We start from the raw sequence: 22928 nt of genomic DNA, 5'->3' as shown, positions 1-22928 counted from the left end.
TGGATGTATTCCTTTCCCAATTTGGAACCAATCTGATTTTCCAGTCCAATTCTAACTATTCTTCTTGACCTGCATACAGATTTCTCAAGAGGTAGGTCAGGTGGTCTGGTTTTCCTATCTCTTGAAGAATTTTCCACAGTTTGTTGTGATCTGAAATAGTACAATGCCCCAAGTACTTTTTAAAATTTCTCTTTTTTTTCTTTTTTTTTCTGGCAGTGATTACTACCTGATACATTTACAAATTTTGTTTAGTAATTTCCTCGTGGTCTCGTTTCAAAGTCCACAAAAGCATTTTTATAGTCCCATGGCATGAATAAGGGTTGGCATACTGCCAGCAATCAAAAAATGTGTTGAATGATTAAATGAATGAATGCATACAAGAACAAATAAACAGCTTATTGAAGGTAGAGACCATTCCCTTTGCTTACAAGCCAGGAAACTGAAGCCATGTTAAGTTACTTGCACTGAATTATGATAAGAGACATAGCGGAACTTGGATTTGTGCTCACATTTATCTGACTCAAAACCTTTACTCAGGCTGTATGTTTTAATATAATGCCCAATAACAATGCAATCACTTTATAAGTAAAGGCATTTTATATCATCTAAAATTTATTATATGGATTTTAGATTTTGGTACTGCTTATTGCTCCTTGCTTGCTCCTTAGAAGAAGAGTTATGACCAATCTAGACGGCATATTAAAAAGCAGAGACATTACTTTGCTGACAAAGGTCCATCTAGTCAAAGCTATGGTTTTTCCAGTAGTCATGTATGGAAGTGAGAGTTGGACTGTGAAGAAAGCTGAGCACCAAAGAACTGATGCTTTTGAACTGTGGTGTTGGAGAAGACTTTTGAAAGTCACTTGGACTGCAAGGAGCTCCAACAACTCCATCCTGAAGGAAATCAGTCCTGAATATTCATTGGAAGGACTGATGTTGAAGCTGAAACTCCAGTACTTTGGCCACCTGATGCAAAACACTGACTCATTTGAAAAGACCCTGATGTTGGGAAAGATTGAAGGCAGGAGGATAAGACAATGACAGAGGATGAGATGGTTGGATGGCATCCCCAACTCAATGGGCATGAGTTTGAGTAAACTCCGGGAGTTGGTAGTGGACAGGGAGGACTGGCGTGCTGCAGTCCATGGAGTCACGAAGAGTCGGACACAATTGTGCGACTGAACTGAACTGCCTATTGCATATATATGATACATAGTTAATCTTTACCAATAATAATCAAGTTTGTACTGATTTTTTGTATTTACCATAAAATGTTTTTCTTTAACTAACGCATGGTAGAAGAGGCTATGAGCATATTAAGTGAAATTTGTAATTAAGTTCCTGCTTTCATTTCTTTAGGGTAAATAATCAGACTGGAATTGTTAGATCACATGATAATTCTATTTTTATGTTTTTGAGAAATTGTCAGACTATCTTCCATTGCAGTTGTATCATTTTACACCCCTATCAGCAGTACATAAGTGCTCCAAGTTCTCCAAATACAAATTTTGCCTACACTTGTTATTTTTCAGGTTTTTGGATAATGGCCAACCTAATGGATGTGGAGTGATATCTCAATGTGATTTTAATTAACAATTTCCTAATAATTAGGGATGTTGAACATCTTTTTTGTAAATTTGTTGACCATTTGTGTATCTTTGAAGAAATGTTTATTCAAGACCTTTGCTCATTTTTGAATCGCACTATTTGTGTTTTGTTGTTGAGTTTTAAGAGTGTTTTATATATTCTCAATATTAACCCCTTAATAGATATATGATTTGCAAATCTTTTCTCCTATTCTATGGACTGCCTTTTCACCCTATTGATTATGTACTTTTATGTGTTGCTATGTGCAGAAAATTTTAATTCTGATGTAGCCCAGTTTATCTGTTTTTTCCTTTGTTACCTGTGCTTTTAGTGTCATATCAAAGAACCCATTGCCAAATCCACTGGCATGAAGCTTCTGTCCTATGGTTTTTAATGACAGCTTTATAGTTTTAGATCCTATATTTAGGCCTCTGACCCATTTTGAGTTAAATGTTTATATGTAGTGTAAGGTAAGAGTCCAACTTCATGTTTGCATATGGAAATCCAATTTTTCCAAACTTCAGTTGAAAAGACTGCCTTTTCGTCTTTGACTGGTTTTAGATACCTTGTTGAAAATCACTTGACCATATCTGTGAGGGTTGTATTTCTGTGCTTCCTATTCTACCCCATTGGTATATATTTCTGTCTTTAGGCCAATATTACACTTCTTTATTACTGTAGCTTTGTGGTAAATTCTGAAACTGGGAAGTGTGAGACCTCCAACTTTGATTGGTGGCAATTTTTTGATATTTGGAAGAATCTATCAGTGAAGCTGTCTGGTCCTCAGCTTCTCTTTATTGGAAGGTTTTTATTACTGATTCAATTTCTTTATAGCTCTGGTCATATTTTCTTTTCCTTCATGATTCAATCTTGGTAGATTGTGTTTCTAGGAATGGATCCATTTCATCTATGTTGTGCAATTTATTGGCATAAAATTGTTCATAAATGCTCTCAAATACTCCTTTTTATTTCTATCAGATCAATAGTAATGTACTCTTGCTCATTTATGATATTACTTGAGTTTCTATTTTTCATACCTTAATCTAGCTAAAGATTTGTCTATTTTTTTATTTCAAAGAATCAACTCTTGACTTTACTAATCTATCAATCATTTCCTATTCTATATTTTATCTTTACTCTAATCTTTACCATTTACTTCCTTCAGTTAGCTTTCAATTTACTTTGTTTTTCTTTATCTTCTTCTTTAAGAAGTTAGGGTTACATTTTTGATTCAAGATTGCTCTCTCTGTTTAATATAAGCATTAACAGTAATACATTTTCCTCTTAGCACTGCTTTCTCTGCATCCTATAAGTTTTGGTATGGTTTTGTTTCTCATTTTCAACTGTCTTAAATTATTTTTAATTTTATTAAAATTATTTTATTTTATTTAATTAACAAATTAAATTAATCTCTGTTAAGAGTGTATTATTTAAGTTCCACATATGTGGATTTCCCACTTTTTATTCTGCCGTTTATTTCTAATTTTATTCCACTGTGATTGGAAAACATACTTAGTGAAATTTTAGTCCTTTATCATTTATTAAAACTGGTTTTGTGGCCTAACATATGTTCTATCCTGGAGAAGGTATTATGTGCACTTGATGGAAATATGCACTCTGCTATTACTGGATAGAGTGTTCTGTACATGTGCTAGGTCCAATTGTTCTATTGGTGTTGCTCAAGTCTTCTCTATTTTTATTGTTCTTGGTCTGATTATTTTTTGAGATTAGTTTTCATTTATGATAGTAATATAAAGATTAATCTTCTAAAATAATTATTATACTTAAAATATATAATTGTAAAGAAATTAAATGTGACAAACTGAAGATGATATACAGTTCTTCAAAGTTTCAAAGTGTTGATATAAGGTATAAAATTTGAAGTATCAAAATATTGATAATTTGCTATAGTTTATTTTCTACTTGTTTTAAATTCTGTGCTTTGTGCATTATTTTGGTTTATATTATATTTTTTAAGATGATAAGGAAAGTTAGATTCAGAAATTAAGCATCTTGCTCAGGATCTTGCAACTAGGAAGGTGATAAGGAAAAGGTAGAACTCAAGTCTTTTTATTCTGAAAGTTCTATTTAATTTCCAAAATAAAATTTTAAAGTAGTTAAACATGATTCTTAAAAAAACACACATGTAAACAGTCTTATTTAAATTATTAATTCAGGATGTAACAACTAAGATAAAAGCGTAGAACAAAATCATATTGAGAAACTGTCAATCTGAAGAAAAATAGTGTTAAAATATGATTAAAAGTTTAACTACTTTATTTCCTAATGGCAATAAAAGCATAATCCTTGGGATTTTTTTCTATCAGACATAAATCCACAGGTTAACCTGTAACTTTGAATGGTTATGCTCTAAATGAAGAATCTAGAAATAAAAGTCAACACAGATACACTTTCTTAAATAATTAAAGAATACCTCATACAATGTTGAATGGGCAAGCTATACTCTCTTTTGACTTTTAAATCTTGTATAACTTTTCTTAATACCATTATACCCTGATGGAAAATTTTTTCCTAATTTTAATTTCTCTGGGTCATAAATTTTGTAAAACTGGCATGGATTGAAATGACAAATAGAAGTTGATACCATGGAGTAATTTTCTTTTTTTAAATATAAATTTATTTATTTTAATTGGAAGCTAATTACTTTACAATATTGTATTGTTTTTGCCATACATTGACATGAATCTGCCACGGGTGTACATGTGTTCCCCATCCTGAATCCCCCTCCCACCTCCCTCCCCATCCCATCCATCTGGGTCATCCCAGTGCACCAGGCCTGAGCACCCTGTCTCATGCATAGAACCTGGACTGGTGATTCGTTTCACATATGACAATATACATGTTTTAATGCCATTCTCCCAAATCATCCCACCCTCTCCCTCTCCCACAGAGTCCAGAAGACTGTTCTATACATCTGTGTCTCTTGCTGTCTCGCATACAGGGTTATCATTACCATCTTTCTAAATTCCATATATATGCGTTAGTATACTGTATTGATGTTTTTCTTTCTGGCTTACTTCACTTTGTATAATAGGCTCCAATTTCATCCACCTCATTAGAACTGATTCAAATGTATTCTTTCTAATGGCTGAGTAATACTCTATTATGTATATGTACCACAGCTTTCTTGTCCATTCATCTGCTGATAGACATCTAGGTTGCTTCCATGTCCTGGCTATTATAAACAGTGCTGTGATGAACATTGGGGTACACGTGTCTCTTTTAATTCTGGTTTCCTTGGTGTGTATGGCCAGCAGTGGGATTGCTGGGTCATATGGCAGTTCTATTTGCAGTTTTTTAAGGAATCTCCACACTGTTCTCCATAGTGGCTGTACTAGTTTGCATTCCCACCAACAGTGTAAGAGGGTTCCCTTTTCTTCACACCCTCTCCAGCATTTATTGCTTGTAGACTTTTGGATTGCAGCCATTCTGACTGGCGTGAAATGGTACGTCATTGTGATTTTGATTTGCATTTCTCTGATACTGAGTAATGTTGAGCATCTTTTCATGTGTTTGTTAGCCATCTGTATGTCTTCTTTGGAGAAATATCTGTTTCGTTCTTTGGCTCACTTTTTGATTGCCTCTTTTATTTTTCTGTAATTGAGCTGCAGGAACTGCTTATATATTTTTAGATGAATTCTTTATCAGTTGCTTCATTTGCTATCATTTTCTCCCATTCCAAAGGCTGTCTTTTCACCTTGCTTATAGTTTCCTTTGTTGTGCAGAAGCTTTTAATTTTAATTAGGTCCCATTTGTTTATTTGTGCTTTTATTTCCAGTATTCTGGGAGGCAGGTCATAGAGGATCCTGCTGTGATTTATGTCGGAGAGTGTTTTGCCTATGTTCTCTTCTAGGAGTTTTATAGTTTCTGGTCTTATGTTTAGATCTTTAATCCATTTTGAGTTTATTTTTGTGTATGGTGTTAGAAAGTGTTCTAGTTTCATTCTTTTACAAGTGGCTGACCAGTTTTCCCAGCACCACTTGTTAAAGAGATTGTCTTTTCTCCATTGTATAGTCTTACCTCCTTTGTCAAAGATAAGGTGTCCATAGGTGTGTGAATTTAATTCTGGGCTTTCTATTTTGTTCCATTGATCTATATTTCTGTCTTTGTGCCAGTACCATACTGTCTTGATGACTGTGGCTTTGTAGTAGAGCCTGAAGTCAGGCAGGTTGATTCCGCCATTTCCATTCTTCTTTCTCAAGATTGCTTTGGCTATTCGAGGTTTTTTGTATTTCCATACAAATTGTGAAATTATTTGTTCTAGCTCTGTGAAAGCTTTTGACTATATTGATTCTTCCGATCCATTAACACGGTATATTTCTCCATCTATTAGTGTCCTCTTTGATTTCTTTCACCAGTGTTTTATAGTTTTCTATATGTAGGTCTTTTGTTTCTTTAGGTAGATATATTCCGAATTATTTTATTTTTTTCATCGCAATGGTGATGGAATTGTTTCCTTAATTTCTCTTTCTATTTTCTCATTATTAGTGTATAGGAATGCAAGGGGTTTCTGTGTGTTGATTTTATATCCTGCAACTTTACTATATTAGCTCTAGTAATTTTCTGGTGGAGTCTTTAGGGTTTTCCATGTAGAGGATCATATCATCTGCAACAGTGAGAGTTTTACTTCTTCTTTTCCAATCTGGATTCTTTTATTTTTTTTCTGCTCTGATTGCTGTGGCCAAAACTTCCAAAACTATGTTGAATAGTGGTGGTGAAAGTGGGCACCCTTGTCTTGTTCCTGACTTTAGGGGAAATGCTTTCAATTTTTCACCATTAAGGATAATGTTTGCTGTGGGTTGTAGCTTTTATTAAGTTGAGGCATGTTCCTTCTATTCTTGCTTTCTGGAGGGTTTTTATCATAAATGGATGTTGAATTTTGTCAAAGGCTTTCTCTGCATCTATTGAGATAATCATATGATTTTGATTTTTCAGTTTGTTAATGTGGTGTATTACATTGATTGATGTGGATATTGAAGAATCCTTGCATCCCTGGGATAAAGCCCACTTGGTCATGGTGTATGATCTTTTTAATGTGTTGTTGTATTCTGTTTGCTAGAATTTTGTTAAGGATTTTTGCATCTATGTTCATCAGTGATATTGGCCTGTAGTTTTATTTTTTTGTGTGGCATCTTTGTCAGGTTTTGGTATTAGGGTGATGGTGACCTCATAGAATGAGTTTGGAAGTTTACCTTCCTCTGCAATTTTCTAGAAGAGTTTGAGGATAGGTGTTAGCTCTTCTAGAAATTTTTGGTAGAATTCAGCTGTGAAGCCATCTGGTCCTGGGCTTTTGTTTGCTGGAAGATTTCTGACTACAGTTTCAATTTCCGTGCTTGTGATGGGTCTGTTCAGTTCAGTCCAGTTCAGTTCAGTCGCTCAGTCATGTCCGACTCTTTGCGACCCCATGAATCGCACCACGCCAGGCCTCCCTATCCATCACCATCTCCCGGAGTTCACTCAGACTCATGTCCATCGAGTCCGTGATGCCATCCAGCCATCCCATCCTCGGTCGTCCCCTTCTCCTCCTGCCCCCAATCCCTCCCAGAATCAGAGTCTTTTCCAATGAGTCAGTTCTTCGCATGAGGTGGCCAAAGTACTAGAGTTTCAGCTTCAGCATCATTCCCTCCAAGGCAATCCCAGGGTTGATCTCCTTCAGAATGGACTGGTTGGATCTCTTTGCAGTCCAAGAGACTCTCAAGAGTCTTCTCCAACACTACAGTTCAAAAGCATCAATTCTTCATCACTCAGCTTTCTTCACAGTCCAACTCTCACATCCATACATGACCACAGGAAAAACCATAGCCTTGACTAGACAGACCTTAGTCGGCAAAGTAATGTCTCTGCTTTTGAATATGCTATCTAGGTTGGTCATAACTTTTCTTCCAAGGAGTAAGTGTCTTTTAATTTCATGGCTGCAGTTACCATCTGCAGTGATTTTGGAGCCCCCCAAAATAAAGTCTGCCACTGTTTCCACTGTTTCCCCATCTATTTCCCATGAAGTGATGGGACCGGATGCCATGATCTTTGTTTTCTGAATGTTGAGCTTTAAGCCAACTTTTTCACTCTCCTCTTTCACTTTCATCAAGAGGCTTTTTAGCTCCTCTTCACTTTCTGCCATAAGGGTGGTGTCATCTGCATATCTGAGGTTATTGATATTTCTCCCGGCAATCTTGATGATGGGTCTGTTAAGATTTTCTATTATTTCCTGGTTCAGTTTTGGAAAGTTGTACTTTTCTAAGAATTTGTCCATTTCATCCAAGTTGTCCATTTTAGTGGCATATAGTTGCTGATAGTAGTCTCTTATGATCCTTTGTATTTCTGTGTTGTCTGTTGTGATTTCTCCATTTTCATTTCTAATTTTATTGATTTGTTTTCTCCCTTTGTTTCTTGATGAGTCGGCCTAATGGCTTGTCAATTTTATTTATCCTTTCAAAGAACCAGCTTTTGGCTTTGTTGATTCTTGCTATGGTCTCTTTTGCATTTATTTCTCCCCTAATTTTTAAGATTTCTTTTCTTCTACTAACCCTGGGGTTCTTAATTTCTTCCTTTTCTAGTTGCTTTAGGTGTAGAGTTAGGTTATTTATTTGAATTTTTTCTTGTTTCTTGAGGTATGCCTGTATTGCTATGAACCTTCCCCTTAGTACTGTTTTTACAGTGTCCCACAGGTTTGGGGTTGTTGTGTTTTCATTTTCATTCATTTATATGCATATTTTTATTTCTTTTTTTAAAAATTTCTTCTGTGATTTGTTGGTTATTCATCAGCGTGTTGTTCACCCTCCATATGTTGGAATTTTTAATAGTTTTTCTCCTGTAATTGAGAACTAATCTTACTGTACTGTGGTCAGAAAAGATGCTTTGGGATGATTTCAATTTTTTTGAATTTACCAAGGCTAGATTTATGGCCCAGGATGTGATCTATCCTGGAGAAGGTTTTGTGTGCACTTGAGAAAAAGTTGAAATTCATTGTTGTGGGGTGAAATGTCCTATAGATATCAATTATGGTCTGACTGGTCTATTGTATCATCTAAAGTTTGTGTTTCCTTGTTAATTTTCTGTTTAGTTGATCTATCCATAGGTGTCAGTGGGGTATTAAAGTCTTCCACTATTATTGTGTTATTGTTAATTTCCCCTTTCATACTTGTTAGCATTTGTCTGACTTATTGTGGTGCTCCTATGTTGGGTGCATATATATTTATAATTGTTATATCTTCTTCTTGGATTGATCCTTTGATCATAATGTAATGGGTTGAATGCCCCAAACAAAAGACAAAGATTGGCTGAATGGATACAAAAACAAGACCCCTATATATGTTGTCTACAAGTGACCCACCTTGAAACAAGGGACACATACAGACTGAAAGTGCAGGGCTGGAAAAAGATATTCCATGGAATTAGAGACCAAAAGAAAGCAGGAGTAGCAATATTCATATCAGATAAAATAGACTTTAAAACAAAGGCTATGAAAAAAAGAAGGACCATGGAGTAATTTTCTTATCTGTGAATCTCCATCCCCAAGTTTTATGAAGTTTCCCACAGTCTGTGCCTTACTAATAACAGTGTGAACTGTGTTTCAAGGACATGTTTTAAAATCTGGGAACATTTTGCTGGGAAATATTAATGTGTAATGGATTTGATGCTTATCTTTTCAAAATTATCTTTTTTATATTAAATATTTTTAAAATAAGGCTTATAAAATATATGATATATTCTTTGATATAATTGTCAAATATGTATTGCATTTTTCAGGTCTCCATAGTAGTTCATGGATGTTAAGTGTAAAACTTTTAAATATGTAATTTTTAAAAATAGACAGTTACTTGAACAACAGCTTTCAGGTTAGAATGCCTCTTTTTCCTATACCATATGTTTATGTCATGCATAGATTATGGAAAAATGAAGTCATCTACCATGGAAATAAAGATATGTCATTTAAGGTTAAATAAGAATATTGGACTGATAAATAGTCAATTTATTTTATTAACTTGGGTGAAGCAAGTTAATATTCTTCAGCCAACATCACACTTGAAATAAATTCACCATTATACTAAGGAACACTTCTCTGGAGAGTCTCTCTGAGCTGAAATAATTTAACAAATTTATGGTTAATTAGCTTCCTCCCTGAATATACTAGCAATGGAAAAAGGGCTGAATGGTCTCTGAACTGAAAGAGCCTCTCACTTTACAAGTGGTCCAAAAGGAACTGCATTTAGCATGCACACAGCTGATGTGAAACTATTGGAATCTCCTTTGCATTCCTTATTTGCTTTCTGGGTTAATGGAGGGCTTACATGTTTAGAACTGTCAAGTGAATATCTTTTTACAAGCATTACACCAATTTCAGAAGAGGGTAAAAGAATAAAAAATGTAATCTTCTTCTTCCATGTAATTCAAGAGCACTCAATTATTTGGGTACTCTGAGATCATTATTTTATCATTTTGAAGAGCATGTAATTAATTAAAGGATAAAGTGGATCTGAGTTAGGCAAACTACAAGTTTTTATTTTAAATTGCTTCTCTGTAGTGATTTTTGCTGCTATTCCAAGTTTCCTAAAATTTTTTTTAAGACTGTTACTTCAATTCCCACTTTTAATTTTATTGTTACAATAGTCCTTCTTTATCCATGGGGAATAGTTTCCAAGGCCCACAGTGGATATCTGAAATCAGAGACAGATAGTACCAAACCCTATATGTGCATGCTTTTTCTTATGTATGCATACATACCTATGACAAAGTCTAAGGCACAGTAAGAGATTAAAAACAATAACAATAAAATAGAAAAATTATAACAATGTATGCTAATAAAACTATGTGGTCTCTCTCTCTCTCAAAATATTTTATTGTATAAGTTTAATGCCTTTTTCACCTTAACCAAGCACTTACGCACTGACCACAATTTTTGCAGTTTGAGGTACCACAGCAAAACTAGTAGCAATTTCATTTATACTTTTTCACAGTTTCACAAATAGAAAATTTATTCTTATTGTAGATCTTAGCAAAACTTTTTTTTTCATTCCCTAATAAATTAAGAACTTTCTTCTTTTTACTTAAAAGAAGAACTCTATGTTTTCTCTTTGGCATATGTGAATTGCCAGCATCATTAATCCTGTGCTTTAGTACCATTATTAAAATAAGAGTTACTTGGATATAAGCACTTTTGTAACTTGACAGTTGATATGATAACTAAGGTAGCTGCTAAGTAACTAATGGGCAGGAAACACTTGACAAAGGGATGATTCACATCCTGGGCTGGATGGAGCTGGATGGTACAATTTAAAACAGCATTGCTTATTTCTCGAATTTTTCATTTAATATTTTCAAACTGTGATTGACTGAGGGAAACTGAAAGCAAGAAAATCATGATAAGTGGGAGTGCTCTATATGCTTTCACTAGTTTTTTCATTTAAACAAATATATCTATTTGATATATTTTAGTTGTTTCTTTGTTCAGTACTTGATCATTTCTTCAATATCTTTATCTCTTCTATCAGAAGACTATATCTAATTTTTCCCAGTGGAATATTGTATTCTGCACTGTTCCATGTTTCACTGCTTCTTTCTTGGTGGTTTTATAATTAGATTGGAGATGATAAAAACAAAATGGTTGCCAATAAACTTCCATAATCTTGTCAAAATGGGGAAGATTTATTTTTTTAAGTAGTTAATAGACTTAGGGTTTTAATATTGTTCTATTAAGAATGTTGTATTTAGAATAATGTTTACTCATTAGGGGGCATTCCTGGTGGCTCAGCAGTAAAGAATCCACCTGTGATGCAGAAGACACAGGAGATGTGTGTTCTATCCCTGAGCCTGGGAGATCCCTTGGAGAAGGGCATGGTAAACCACTACAGTATTCTTGCCTGGAGAATCCCATGAACAGAGGAGCATTGCAGGCTATAGTCCTTAGGGTCACAAAGAGTTGGACATAACTGAAGCAACTGAGCATGCATACACTACTCATTAGGAGATTAGTTAGTTGGAAAGGGTTTATGGAATGGGTACTTAACTATTGTAATACAAAATGTGAACTACTGGAGAAAGTATTGTTGTCCAGTGGCTAAGTCATGTTTGACTCTTTGTGACCCCATGGACTGCAGCATACCCAGCTTCTCTGTCCTTCACTATCTCCTGGAGTTTCCTCAAATTCACATCCACTGAGTCTGTGATGCTATCTGACCATCTCATCACCTGCGACTCTTCCTCCTCCTGCCCTGTCTTTCTTGCATCAGGGTCTTTTCCAGTGAGCTGGTTCTTTGCATCAGGTGGCCAAAGTAGTGGGGCTTCAGCGTTAGTATCAGTCCTTCCAATAACTACTTAGGGTTGATTTCCTTTAGGATTGACTGGTTTGATCTCCTTGCTGTCCAAGGGACTCTCAAGAGTCTTCTCCAGCACCACAATTTGAAAGAATCAATTATTTGGCACTCAGCCTTCTTTATGGCCCAACTCTCACATTACATCTGCACATGACTACTGGAAAACCAAGCCTTTGTCAGCAAAGTGATGTCTCTGTTTTATAATACTCTGCTAGGTTGGTCATAGCTTTTCTTCCAAGGAGCAAGCATCTTCTAATTTTGTGGCTGTGGTCACCATCTGCAGTGATTTTGGAGCTCAAGAATATAGAATCTGTCACTCTGTCACTGTTTCCACTTTTCTCCCATCTATTTGTCATGAAGTGTTGGGACGGAATGCCAAGATCTCAGTTTTTTGAATATTGCATTTTAGGCTAGCTTTTTCCACTCTCTTCTTTCACTTTCATCAAGAGGCTCTTTAGTTTCTCTTTGCTTTCTGCCATTAGTGTGGTATCATCTGCATATCTGGGGTTGTTTATATTTCTCCTGGCAATCTTGATTTCAGCTTGTGATTCACCAAGTCCAACATTTCACATGTCGTAGTTCAGTTGGTAAAGAATCCACCTGCAATGTAGGAGACCCCAGTTTGATTCCTCGGTCAGGAAGATTCACTGGAGAACAGATAGGCTACCCACTCCAGTATTCTTGGGCTTCCCTGTTGGCTCAGCTGGTAAATAATCCACCTGCAATGTTGGAGCCCTGGGTTCAATTCCTGAGCTGGGAAGATCCCTTGGAGAATGGAATGGCTATGCATTCCAGTATTCTGGCCTGCAGAATTCCATGGAGTGTAAAGCCCATGGAGTTGCAAAGAGTTGAACACATTATACAGCAGATACTAACACAGTATTGTAAACCAACTATACCCCAATTTAAAAAAGATAAAATAAAAACACACAGGATAAAATAAAATAAGTTGATCAACTGGTCAGAATGGCCATCATTAAAAGGTCTACTAATGACAAATACTGGAGAGGATGTGGAGGAAAAGGAAACTTCTTACACTATTGGTGGGAATGTAAATTGGTGCAGTCACTATGGAAAGCAGTATGGAGGATCCTCAAAAAGCTAAAAAGAGGGTTGCCATATGATCCAGCAATCTCACTCCTGGGCATATATCCATGTGTGCTTGTGTACATTCTTAGTCACTTTAGTTGTGTCTGACTCTTTGCAACCCTATGGACTATAGCCCACCAAGTTCCTCAATCCATGGAATTCTCCAGGTAAGAATACTGGAGTGGGTTGCCATGCTCTTCTCCAGTGGATCTTCCCCACCCAGGGATGGAACCTGTGTCTTCTGTGTCTCCTGTATTGCAGGCAGATTCTTTAAGCACTGAGCCACCTGGGAAGCCTGGGCATATAACCATACAAAAGTATAATTAAAAAAGATATACTATGTTCTCGGCAGCACTATTCACAATAGTCAAGACATGGAGACACCCTAAATGTCCATCAACAGATGAATAGATAAAGAAGATATGGTACATATATACTATAAGCTACTACTTAGACATAAAAAAGAATGAAATAATGCCATTTGCAGTAACATGGATGGACCTAGAGATTATCATACTAAGTGAAGTAAGTCAGACACAGAAATACAAAAAACGTATAATATCACCTATATATGTAATCTAAAATATGATACAAATGAACTGATCTATGAAACAAAAACAGACTCACAGACATAGATAACAGACTTGTGGTTGCCAAGGTGGTTGTGGGGTAGGAATATATTAGGAGTTTGAGATTAGCAGATGCAAATTATTATATATAGAATAGAGAACCAACAAAGTCCTACTATATAGCACAGGAAACTATATTCAAATCCAGTGATAAATCATAATGGAAAACTTCCGGTGTCCAGCCCCGGTGGATCCAGGGTAATTAGAAGCAGAGACAGAGTTGGCGTCCTAGGAAAAAGCTATTTAATTAGAAGTATAAAGAGAGATTAAAAAATAATAGTGTAGTAGGAAAATTAGTGGAGAAAAAGATGCTGAATAACTTGGTTTACGTGGGGTACCAATAAAATCTCAAGACAAGAGATTTGCACCACCTATGTAGGCCACTGGCACCCACTTGAATAGAGGAGGGGGCCCTGCCTTGAGCTCCCTCTCGGGTGGATCTTAGAAGCCAGGGCAAAATTAGCAGGCTTGGCGAGTACCCACACTCCAGATGGGAATTCAGCCAGAAAAACGGAGAACAAGAAAGAAAGACACGGGGGAATCAGTCTTTGCAGAAACTGATTCGATTTCTTTATTTTCAGATTTGCTTATATACCTTCTGTTACACATAGAGACAAATGGAAATTTTAAAGTCACATGGGGGTCAGCAGTCCTCACCTTTATCAAAATCAGGTGCTTCATATAAATGTATACAAAAAGGTCTTAGGGATTTTACATCATCTTCTGGCCATGAGGCCTGCTGACATTTTATGATCCTTTCTTTTCTGATAGTGAAAGTGAAAGTGAAGTCACTTAGTCGTGACCGACTCTTTGTGACCCCATGGACTGTAGCCTATCAGGCTCCTCCATCCATGGGATTTTCCAGGCAAGAGTGCTGGAGTGGATTGCCATTTCCTTCTCCAGGGTATCTTCCCAACCCAGAGATCGAACCTGGGTCTCCCACATTGCTGGCAGATGCTTTACTGTCTGAGCCACCAGGGAAGTCCTTCTTTTTAATGGTCAGTCAATCAGAAACTTATTTTCCAGGGGTGATTTTTCTTAAACCAGGCACCACCCTCCGAAGGTACCAGATAAAGTTGCATTCCTATAGGGTGAGGGTGTAGTGGGTTACAATTAAGAAAGGAATTTACTTAGCCTAAGGTTAACATGATTAATCTTGAAGGTTAATACTTATTTTTCCTATATGCTAGTTATATTCATTATAAGGGCAGGGAATATGGAGATTTAGCAGCAAATATTGGCTCAACAAATGAAAACTCCTTCACCAACATGATTTTTATCTTTAGAAAAACCCAATGCTAACTAAGACTTTCAAAATACTCCAAACTCTCTGTGCTGTTTATGGTTGAGAGGTTGTAAACAATCATGTACATAGTAGCAAGAGTGTGGATAATCCTGTCACATAAACTAGTCTGCCAGCAGAGAGGTTTGACCTGAGACACCCTTGTAATGCTCAGGAATTCTTATTAACTGGAGCTGTAGGTTAACTCTTTCTCCGAGAGAGGTGGGGGACAGCCCCCCATAAAGTCAGAGGTGTAGGTGAGAGCATAAAGCAGTAAAGTAGGCCGACTCTGGTTTTGGGGGTAGATGCTCAGGAACAGGGGTTCCCTGAGGCTCAATCTTGCCTTTGTATATGCCGAAGCCTCCTTCCTCATGACCTTTGCCACGGGTGGTGTTCCTCACAGCTGGCTCCCAGCAGAAAACAATATGAAAAAGAATGTATATTTTATACACACACACACACACACACACACACGAAAACAGTGAAAGTGTTAGTTGTTCAGTCATGTATAACTCTTTGTGCCCGCCAGGCTCCTCTGTCTATAGAATTCTTTAGACAAGAATACTGGAGTGGGAAGCCATTCCTTTTTCCAGGGGATCTTCCCAACCCAGGGATTGAATCTGGGTCTCCTGCATTGCAGGCAAATTCTTTACTGTCTGAGTCACTGGGAAGCCATATATATATAACTAACACACATACATGTATATATATATGTATTTATATATATACATGTATGTATGTTAGTAGTTGCTCGATAGCATCTAACTCTTTGTGACCCATGGACCGTAGCCCACCAGGCTCCTCTGTCCATGGAATTCTTCAGGCAAGAATACTGGAGTGGGTTGCCATTTGCTTCTCATATATATATATATATATATATATATATGTATGTATATATATGTATATATATCTGAATCACTTTGCTATACAGCAGAATCCAATACTACATTGTAAATCAACTATATTTCAATAAAATAACTTTCAAAAATAAATAAAACAAGGTGATGAAATAAGCTTCATCAAAACCCTTCTGGCTGGTCAGTGGCTTGAAAGAGACAAGGGAGTTATCTGTCCAGATGCTTAATAAAAAAGCATTCCAAGAGGATGTGTCAGGCAGTGCAATTGATCTATGGTGCCATGATGCCTATTCTGTATAAGAAGTAAGTAGGGAGACTGGGTGACTAGAATTGAGTAAGCAAGAGGAAAAGCAGTGAGAGATAAGGTTGGAGGATGGGGAGTGAAGATCACACAGGGCCTTCTAAGTTGTATTAGTTCCCATAGTTACCATCACGAATTACTTCTGATCAAGTAATTTAAACAACACAACACAAAATTTAAAGCTTAAAACAACACAAAATTTAATCTCTCACAGTTCTGAAGACTAGAATTGCAAAATTGATGTGTCAGCAGCACCATGCTTTCTTTCAAGGATGTAGGGAAGAATCCTCTGCCTCTTCCTAGCTTCTAATGGTTGCCAACAGTCTTTATCCTTGACATTATTTGGTGTATCACGATATCACTCTAGTTTCTGCCTCCATAGTCACATGGTGTACTCCATGTGTGTTTTTGTGTCCAAGTTTCCGTCTTCTTATGATACAAATCATTGGATTAGAGTCCACTCTAACACACTATGACTTTACCTTAACTTGATTTTATCTGCAAAGATATTTTCCAAGTAAGATCACATTATGTGGTTAGACATACACTTTCGGAAGACACTATTTGATCCTGTACATAAGCCACTCAGAAGACTGTGGCTTCTTTCTGAAGAAGTGAAACTACAGTGTTTTTCTGGTGTGAATAGACTATAAAATGAAGGAGGAAATGGTAGATGAAGGTTAAGATTCCAACTAGGAAGCTATTAACTGTTTTTAAGGTAAGAAATAATAGTGGCTCAGATCAAAGCTGAAGCATGCAGGAGGTGAAAAACAGTAAGATTCTGAATATCTTTTGAAGACTCAACTATAGGAATCCCTGACAAGATTGGATAAAAAATATAACACAAAAACACCCAACAACAAAAAAAAAAAAAAAAAAAAAAAAAATAAAAGAGGCATCAAAGATGACCCAAAGTCACTTTAAGGGGACAGTACCATCCACTGAAATGGGAAAGTTTGATAATGAAGCAAGTTTGGGACAGTATTATCACTTCCTTTTGGCCATATGAGAAGATACCCAGTAGGTAGCTGATACAAAAGTTTGGAGTTTGGGCAAGAGGTCTGAGTAGCAGATATACATATGAGAGTCACAGCACATGAGAGTGAAAGTGAAAGTGAAGTCGCTCAGTCGTGTCCGACTCTTTGCGACCCCATGGGCGGTAACCTACCAGGCTCCGCGGTCCATGGGATTTTCCAGGCAAGAATACTGGAGTGGGCTGCCATTTCCTTCTCCAGGGGATCTTCCCAACCCAGGGATCGAACCCGGGTCTCCTGCATTGCGGACAGACGCTTTACCGTCTGAGCCACTAGTCACAGCACATAGAAGTATTTAAATCACTGGAAAGAATAGAGTCACCTTGGGTATAAGTATAGATGGACAAGAGAAGAGGACCAAAGACTGAGTCCCAGTACATTTGATCTTAAACAATAGTGGAGAAGAAGATAAACCAACAAAGGAGACAGTAAGAATAATCATTGTTATCATGGGTTTGTCAGGAAGGATAAAAAAGATAAAGCAAGAAATGTATTTAACCTTGTGACGGACTCTGAGTAAGAACTCAGTAAAGGCTAGCTGTTTTTAACCTTTTAACTACTATTCCAATTTGAGTTTCTCATGTTACTATAAATTTCTTGAAGGCAGGTTCAGATATGGTACTTGGTACATGATGGATATCAATCAATATTTGCTGAATAAATGTTAGTTTCCTTATGCTTCTGTTTTTGTTTTGGGTACTTATTCTGTTATAGCATTTATATTATAAAATTATAATAATTTATTAGTATGTCTGTGAGTTTATGTCTTCACAATTGTGTTTGTATTAGATAGTCATTTTATTTTTGTGGTATAAATAGATTGACAAAGGCAGAATTGAAGTAAGAATATCTGTATCTTTGGCCTTTTTTTTTTAAGCTTTCTAAATATTTCCAGAGTCCACTCACTACTCTTCATATTTACCATTACAGCTTAAACCAGGTCACCATTATCAATCACAAGAAGTATTACAAATCTCCTAACTGGTATCTTTTTCTGCTGGTGAGATTTTTTTCCAAACTTTTCTTTATTCTCTAGCCAGAGTAATCTTCCAAAACCCACAACTGTAATCAGCTTAGTGCTCTTCATAAAATAGTTCAATGGCTTTCCCATAAATTAGAGTAAAGATCTGGCCTTTGGCCATATTTCCAATCTCATTTCTCCCCAAACTACTTTTATTGTACTCACATCTAGCTTCACTAAACTTCTTTCATTAAGTAAATTTTATTTAGTCTTTATTTATCAAGCTCCTTTAAATAACTACCTCTGTCCTAAGAGGTGGGATACAGTGATAAATGAAGCTCTTTCCCTCCCCTTGTGGAAATTACAAAATGATTGATAACATAGGCATTATAATAAATAATTGCAAATATGTGGAGTGTTATAGAAGTGCAAGGTGCTAGGGTGACATTTAATGAAGAAACTTTCTTAGTCTCAGTTGGGAAGGGGAAGAGGAGACCTTCTTTCAAAATTTGCACAAGTGTTCTCTCCTGAGGTCACTCTTCCCTCCCACCTTACCTAATCACACTTCAGGTGAATCACACTTCAGTTCTTGTGTTTGACTTCACTAAGTTTAGGTTTATGTTCCCATATTATTCTGCTTTTCTTAGTCACAACAATCATCTTTATTTATTGTAAATATTTGTTTAATAATAACTTTGTAAATTCTGAAATGGCAGGTATAATGCGTATCTTATTTATTGCTGCGTCTCTTTTGACTGGTCCCAGATTCAATCAATTTTTACTGAATGAATGCATACATATAAATGCATCTTCCACATTTTTCCCATTTTTCATTCTTTTCAGACATAAAGCATTCTATCAGGGTTTCCTCTTGTCTTGTTACAAAGAGGAACTCAATAAATATTTTATTGAATAAGTGAATGAGGTGAGGAGTGTGAATATGGCTTCTACCTTCTTCAATACATTCCTCCTCCTAAGGCAGAGAGTTTGCTTTGTCAGTCCCTTTAAGCAAGGGCATGACAAGATGATAATACATTCATGATCACTAAGTGCTAAGTTTATGTTACTTATTAATTTTTCCACATGAGTTTATCATAAACTAGGATGTAGGCATGAGCTATCTGTTGTTAATAATTCATGCTTTGTTCCTATCAACACTGACCTTCATTTACCTGGTTCTTCTTTCTAAAAGGAATGAGTGTTTTTGTTACTTGAGTTACTGCAACATTTTAAATGATTTTATAAATTATTGTGACATCCCTAAAGGCCAAATAAAAAGAAGTAGAAAATTATTTGTACGTTTATAATCTTATTTGATACCTTAAAATCAACATTTCAATAAATAAAATATTAATATGCCTTAATTTTAAAAAATAGGTTACTGTTTTCAAGGTTCTTATGGTTGCACCTTCTCATATGACTCATATTAACAGTGTTACACTGTAGGAAGTCTTATCATTATTTCAAGTTTGAACAGGAAGAGAGACTCAGTTTAATGTTATTTCACTTGCCTATGTTTACATGTCTAGAAACCAAGGACCTAATTATTCTAATTTCAAATATTCCAAGGTGTTGCCCTTAACTGAAGGACTTATTTTAGCTCTATCAACATAAAGCCAAGAAGTTGAACAATCATTGAGTGGATTCAACTAGCGTAGACAGTCCTACATAATTTAGGAACTCAAACTAATTTCCTCACTGGGAGATTTTCATAGGTTAAAATGGCATTTTTGAATTATTTACCATTTGGGTTTAGCTAGGTAGATGTTTGGGATTCTCAGGCAGCTCAGTGTTAAAGAATCCACTGCCAGTGCAGGGGACAAAGGAGACTTGGGTTTGATCCCTGATCAGGTAGATCTCCTGGAGGAGAAAATGGCAACCCATTCCAGTATTCTTGCCTGGAGAAGTCCATGGATAGAGGATCCTGGAAGTCTGCAGTTCATGGGGTTGCAAAGGGTCTGACAGGACTGGGCAAGGATAACGCACTCACACACCTATATAAATGTTTACTTTCACTTTTCTTTAGAGTTCATATTTCTTAATGTTTTATGCTAATAAAATAAAAACTAGCTAGGAAGATAAAAAAATCACTTCCTTATGTCTGGCACAATTCAACCTGCCAAGAACTGATCCCAGTGTTGGTGCAGAAGTCAGTGAAGAAAACTTGGATATTTTCATCTCCCCATTCTGAGAATATTAAACTGCCTTGTTTGAAAAAAGTTCAGTTTTGTTGGATTGTCACCAATCAAAAGCATGTTCACAGAAACTCTGGAATGATCATTATGCTAAACAAAATGCTCAAGTATTTCTTGGATAGCAATTGGTTTCAATGAGGCTCACTTAATATTCTTTTTAGTATTCATTTTAATGAGATTTTACTCTTAGATAAAACCCAGACTCTTCTTAATTTCAAATAATGGGCACAAATTCCACTCACCCATTCAAAATTTTAGTACACATATCCTCCCTACAACTCATCTGAAATATTAGATAGAAAGTTTGAGACTTAAATTGGAAATTACAAATTATTCCTGTTTTTTCCTACCTTGGGAAAAATGTCAGATATTTTAATTTCTCCTCTTTTCTTTTTCATCTCTCTCTCTACATCAAGAAGAAATATTACCAAAAATACTATATAAATAGCAGGAACACAAATTTTAAAAAAACTGACTTTTAGATATTATTTCATTATTTTAATATTAATGTCATTTTTATTGTCATATGTATATGGTTTCATATACTTTAGTACTGACTATGCTGTTCATATTGAACTTTTTCTTTGAGTTGATAACCTATAAAAGAAAATGAAGGAGGAAACAGAACAGGCTCCATCTTGAGAGTAGAATTCCATCTTGGGCCGGACCATGGACTTTGAGCTATATGTCCAGTATTTATGGAAACAACATAACAACTGGAAAACCAGACCCCCCCAGATGGAAGAGCCCCAGGGCTCATACCTAGACTCTCTGTCAGCTAAAAGAATACTCTAATTATCTGTGTAACTGAGTAGAATCATAAATTCTGTTATGCTTAATGGGGTATGACCACAGGCCTACCTATGGTAATTGGTAATTGGTAATTACCTACCTGGATAATTGTCCACTGTTAACTACCTAGGCTTCAGGCATATGAATCACGGGTTAACTTTGATTGTATCTTTCTTTTCCTTTGTTCAAACTAATGTCAAAGAATTTGGGGAGGTGGGTTTGGGCACATATACTTAGGATATATATGGATTTCACAAAAACTGGTCAGGGTCTTTGGCTAAGAGGAGACTTTGCCTTGGGCCCACCAGTGTAATAAACTGCACTCCATTATCTGCATTGTCCTTCTGAGTGAATTTGTTTCCCAGAACGCGTGGGTACAACAAAAATACTCCAAAAATCCACGTAAAATTGAATAAATTGGCTCTGCATCTTGCACACTGATTGAGAAGCTGGAAGAATTAAAAGCCATGCAGTTTGAGATGTGATAAATAGTATCAGTATTATTTATTTTAATTTCTGCTAAAGTCTAAGTTCATATCTGGCAGATAACAAAGATAGATGCATTTTAGTTAAATGAATGAAAGAATAAGAGAAAGAATAACTTTGGCCACATATTGTTAGTTGTAAAAAATACCAAGCCCCCACCATCACGAAAAGGGAATACTGACAAAAAAAATAAACATAGTCAAATGGTGGTTAATTGCTAAGAAAAATAAATAAGTGTAGTGCATAGAAGGATAGGAAATGAGGGGGAGAAAAGTAGCAGGCTACCCAAGCTGGTCACAAAAGGCCTTACTAATAAAGTGATAAAGAGGGAAGAAAGCAGAGGAACAGCTCTGCAGAGATATGTGAAAGAAGAACTGCAGAGACAGAAAACAGAAGACAGCATGTAAGACTGAAGTACAGAATGCTTCTTGGTATGGGCAAAGAAACTTAGAGCAGATGACTGACAGAGTGGGGAGATGAGATCATAGAGAAAGGAAAGGATGGGGAAGGGAGAAAAGAAACCTAAATAATGAGTGCTGTAGATTTTTTTTTTTTTTAAGGATTTTTATTTTTACCCTGGATGAGATGGGAATGTTTAGAATGGTTTAGAAGGGACTCACATTTCAGTCCCTACTGCTATAGGTGCTGCCAGCCTTCATTACTTCTCTGCTGGAGTATCACATCGATTTCTTAACTATTTTCTTTGTTTCTGCCCTTGTCCTTTTGGGGGGATATATTAAAAACAAAATATTCTTCCTGCCTAGAAGTCTGTTCACAAAGGTAGAAAAGAAACAATTTTATTACCAAATAAGCATTAAACCAGAGTTTGATGTACATCACAGGCAATCCACTAGGAGGTTGCAAAGAAAGTCAGAAGAAATCGCTCCCTTTTATACAATGAAGCAGATACAACCAATTACATACATGTTTTCAAGACAAATAACTAGTTTACAAATAAGAGCACCTGCCAGCATAATTTGTCACACACAGTTCATTCTAAATTCATTTTGTATAAGGAGTGACCTTTTGTGTTAGCTAATTGGCCTTATCCAAAGCAGATGTAAAACCTCCTCATATTTTTATGGCAAGAGGCTGTTTTACAACTTGGAGCAAGGAAGCCACAGAAGTTAGGCTTGTGCTCTCCTCCAGAACCTGGGAGATAGGGGTGCTATCATTTTTGATGATTACATTTCAAAGAAATGGCTCTCAGGCTCTTGAGAAAGACATTCCTAGATTGTAAAGCTGGTGGGAGACTTATTTAGATTTTGAAAAGATTTACATACATTTCAAAGAGACAGTGAAAGAATTTACAAGTTCTCTAAGAAAAGGGATGGGGGCTCTATTTTCAACAGAGAGAATTAAGCCTTTTATTTTTAATTTGTAG

The sequence above is a fragment of the Oryx dammah genome, unplaced genomic scaffold (genome assembly GCF_014754425.2).
Source record: "Oryx dammah isolate SB20612 unplaced genomic scaffold, SCBI_Odam_1.1 HiC_scaffold_28, whole genome shotgun sequence".
NCBI lineage: Eukaryota > Metazoa > Chordata > Mammalia > Artiodactyla > Bovidae > Oryx > Oryx dammah.
The sequence above is the reverse complement of the archived record's forward strand: the minus strand, read 5'-3'. Positions refer to the sequence as shown.